The 4429-nt window shown below is 47.4% G+C and overlaps 1 protein-coding gene across 1 annotated transcript in view; it reads right to left on the bottom strand.

Moving 5' to 3' along the window:
• The window catches only part of LOC122262933 (uncharacterized), a 120365-nt gene that overhangs the window by 91955 nt on the left and 23981 nt on the right, over window positions 1-4429 (bottom strand). The gene's annotated exons all lie outside the window — the stretch shown is intronic.

Raw genomic sequence — 4429 nt, 5'->3', positions numbered from 1 at the left:
TACCCTAGCCACCTCCCCCTCCCATCCCCCCACTCTCCTACCCTGACCACCTCCCCCCTCCCCATACCTAGCCTCCCCCCCACGCCCTCGCCAGTCCCGTATCTATAGCAGAGGATCTCTCCACGTCCTTCTGCTCGCCGTAGGACGAAGCTGGTCCGCGAGATCCTGTTTCGACGTCCTTCTGAGCACCGTGGGAACTCGGGAGGCGAGAGAGAGAGAGAGAGAGAGAGAGAGAGAGAGAGAGAGAGAGAGAGAGAGAGAGGGGGGGGGGGGGAGAGGAAGAGGGTGGGATCCTGGGTTCTAAGCCTCGGGGGTGGGAGTGGGAGTGGGGGTGGTGGGTGGGTGGGCTTTGGGATGGTGGGTGATGGGGGAGGGAGGGGTGTCTTGGAGCGGAGGGTGGGGGTAGGGGGAGAGGAAGGAGGAGGAGGGGGAGTGGAGGGAGGAAGTACTAAGGTCCGTTTTTTATATATTTTTTAGTGGTGTGTTGTGTGTGTGTCTGTGTGTGTGTGCGTTTGAGTGAGTGAATAAGTATGTATATGTGTACGTGTGTGAGTGTGTTTATATGTGCTCGCATTTTCTCGTGCATGCATATAGATGGATAGATAAGCATAGAGAATTAAAAAAAAGAAAAAAATAACACTTATACACATAGATATTGACAGACAAAGAATCAGACACACTGAACTATAAATCCACATAAAAATATAAGGCCACCTACATATTCTACGTATTCAATATATCATCCTTATTACAATATCAAATATATCGAATATATCTTTCATGACACGTATTTTGGAGTACGATACGCCACCTCTTTCGTTACCTTCACCTCACCAGACTATAAAACGCATCAATTTTTATATAAATCGTAATAAAGTCGATCGAAAAATGATTGTCAAAGTTACTCTCGCCTCACCTGACTATAAAACGCATCAATCTTTATATAAATCGTAATAAAGTCGGTCGGAAAATAATTGTCAAAGTTACCCTCACCTCACCTGACTATAAAACGCATTAATTTTAATAAAGTCGATCGGAAAATGATTGTCAAATACAACATGACACCGAGTGATATGCACGACTGAGTTATGTTGTGGTCGCATTGTTATGAACCTGATGAGAGTGACTGTTGGTTTTGTTCTCTGTCATTTTGTTCTTGTCTGATCTCTAATGTTCTGTTCGCTGTTCTTTGTTTTTGTCTCTTTTGTTCTCTTTCTCTCTTTGTTTATTTTTTTTCTCTCTCTCTCTTTCTGTCTCTCTCTCTCTCTCTTCTTCATTCTTTCGCTTTCTTTCTCTTTTTCTCTTCTCTTCTCTCTTTCTCTCTCTTTCTCTTCTCTTCTCTTCTCTTCTCTCTCTCTCTCTCTCTCTCTCTCTCTCTCTCTCTCTCTCTCTCTCTCTCTCTCTCTCTCTCTCTCTCTCTCTCTCTCTCTCTCTCTCTCTCTCTTTCGCCCCCCCCTCTCTCTCTCTCTCTCTCTCTCTCTTTCGCTCTATAGTGTTTCAAACAATGCTGGGGGGACTGAATGCAAGTTGTGCAGTCAGCCCTATTCACACACCCTTGACCACTATGTAATGATATGTCCTCTAATTGAAGAATTTCGTGAAAGGATTGAAAGTAAAACATTGTACAGTATTGCAACATCCTTTATAGAGGACGGCATTTTATCAGATATATTACGTAAACACAAAGACATTTTGCCTGTAATAGATAAAAAATTGCAAGGCCTCTCTAGAGTGGATATACATGCACTACTATGCTTATGATAGCTTCTGCCCTAGGCTTATTGATTGAGGCCAGGGGTCACAGTAATATTCTGTTTTATTTTACAACAATGTATGTCTCAGTAAAACTAAATATGTAACTGTGACAAATCATTTAGGCTATAGTTCCTTATCCATTCATGTGTATACAATGTATATAGTATGAATAAACATATCAAAATCAAAATCAAATCAATCTCTCTCTTTCGCTCTCCTCCCCCCCCCCCGCCCCCCTCTCCCCTCATCTCTTTCTCTCTCCTCGCTCTTCCCCCCCCCCCTCGTCTCTCTCTCTCTCGCCTCTCTCTCTCTCTCTCTCTCTCTCTCTATCTCATTCTCCCCCCTCCCATTTCTCTCTCTCTCTCCCTCTCTCGTCTTACATTCCCCCCTCCTCTCTCATCTTCTCTCTCTCTCTAGTCTGTCTACACTCTCCCCTCCCCTCTAGTCCCCATCCTCCCGCCCCCCCCCCCGCCACGCATATACTATTCCCCCCCCCACTCTCTCACCCGCCCTCCTAACCACCTCTCACCCGCTTCCAGCCTCCGGCAATCCACGAACTCCCCCATTCCCGCCTTCACCCTCGAGCGATATGCACAACCACTCACACCATTCCCGCCCTCTCCATCCTCCACCCTCAAGGGTCTTCCCCTCCGCCCATTCCCCACCCCCCCGACCTGGGGGGGTGGGGGGGTTGTGGGGGGGGGGTGGTTTTTTAGTTTTTTAACCCCGAACCCCACCTATCCCCGCTCCTTACTCCTCCCCAAACTTCTCTCTCTCTCTCTCTCTCTCTCTCTCTCTCTCTCTCTCTCTCTCTCTCTCTCTCTATCTCTCTCTCTCTCTCTCTTTCTCCATTCCCTTCTGTTTCCGTGCTTTCTCATGTTCTCTTATGTTCTCCAACGCTCTCTTCTACTCACCTCCCTGTTCTCTTCTTTTATCACGTTCTCTTTAGTTTCCTTCCATTTCCTCCTGTTCTCCTCTTCTCTCTTCCAATCGCCATGTTCTCTTCCACCCCCATTCTGTTCTTTTCTGTTCTTTTTGTGTTCTCGTCTGACTGAACTGAACTGAGCCGTGTTCCACCCCCATCACTGACTCGCGCAATGACATGTCTCAGTCTCCTCTTGTGTGTATGAGCATTGTCCAGTGTGTCACCAAGCTCTCACTCACTCGCTCTCTCATAGACGAGAGAGAAATCAGTAACATGTGTATACACAGACGACTCAGCGCAGACCACATGTTTGACTATACGCTCACATGTGATCCCGAAACAACACTATATACACTCCTACACGCGCTCTTGACTCATATGTACTCATTAAGAAAACACGTACGTACACAAACATAGCTTACGCAACTCTGCGACAAACGACACATCAGACCTCTCTACAACACTGAATATCTAACCTGAAGACAAACAATCACTGATACCTCTAACTAAAGCATCCCCTCTATCTCTACGTGACTAGAGTACATGAACTGAACATAACTATCCTGACCCTCCCCCCAATGTACGATCAGACAGTAGTCTATCTCCACACACACATACAAACAATCACACACACACCCCTCCACCCCTCACACACACACAAACAAACACAAACACACACACACACACACACAACCCCCCCCCCTCTTCACCCCTCACACACACATACAAACAAACACGCACACACTCCTCCATCCCTCACACACATACAAACAAACACACACACACACAACCATCTCCCCCCCCCCCCTCCTCTCCAGACACACACACCCCTCCACCCCTCACCGACCCCTCTCTCCCCTCCCCTCTACCCCCTACCTCTTCTAACCCCCCCTACACCCACAAATACAAAACAAACAAACACACACCCCTTCACCCCTCACACACACAAACAAACAAACAAACACAACCTAAGTATCCAATATTCAACCCAAACCCGAAGATTCTGTTACTTGTCGCGGTCACCAAAGACACGTGTGACTATAAGGCTTAGCGATGTCGAAGGTTTCGGGGGAGACACAACATCACACTTTTGATGTTATCTCGTTTAGAGAGAGGGTGAGAGAAAGAGAGAGAGAGGGTAGGTGGGTGACAGAAACAGAGAGAGGGTGAGAGAAAGAGAGAGAGAGGGTGGGTGACAGAGAGAGAGGGAGGGTGACAGAGAGAGAGGAAGGGAGGGAGGGAGGGAGAGAGAGAGAGAGGGAAGGAGAGAGAGAGAGAGAGGGAAGGAGAGAGAGAGAGAGAGAGAGAGAGAGAGAGAGAGAGAGAGAGAGAGAGAGAGAGAGAGTGAGAGAGAGAAAAGAAAGACAGAGAGAGACGGGGTGGGAACTGATAGAGGAATGGAAAGAGGGAGAGGGGAGAAGAAAGAGAGAGAGAGAGTGAGAGAGAAAGAGAAAGAGAGAGAGAGAGAGACAGAAACAGACAGAGACAGAGACCACCCTCAACCCCACCCAAAAGAAAAAAAAAAAAAAAAAGAAAAAAAAAAAAAAATTCCCACACGCTTCGCCGAGCAGAAAATCCTCCGTGACAGCATTATTGAAGGAGTTGTTGTCTCGATGGTCCTCTTGACACCATCACCAAGGACGCGGCGTAGGGTGACAACAGGTGGCAGGCCTAGAGGTGGTCTATAGCAGAAGGTGGTCGTCGCTGTTAATGGTAGTCGGTGTGGTAGTGTGGTTGGGTGATGGTGGG

The sequence above is a fragment of the Penaeus japonicus genome, unplaced genomic scaffold, assembly GCF_977035675.1.
Source record: "Penaeus japonicus unplaced genomic scaffold, GWHDUDI00000001_assembly GWHDUDI00000038, whole genome shotgun sequence".
Lineage (NCBI taxonomy): Eukaryota > Metazoa > Arthropoda > Malacostraca > Decapoda > Penaeidae > Penaeus > Penaeus japonicus.
This window is presented reverse-complemented; position numbering and strand designations above follow the sequence as displayed.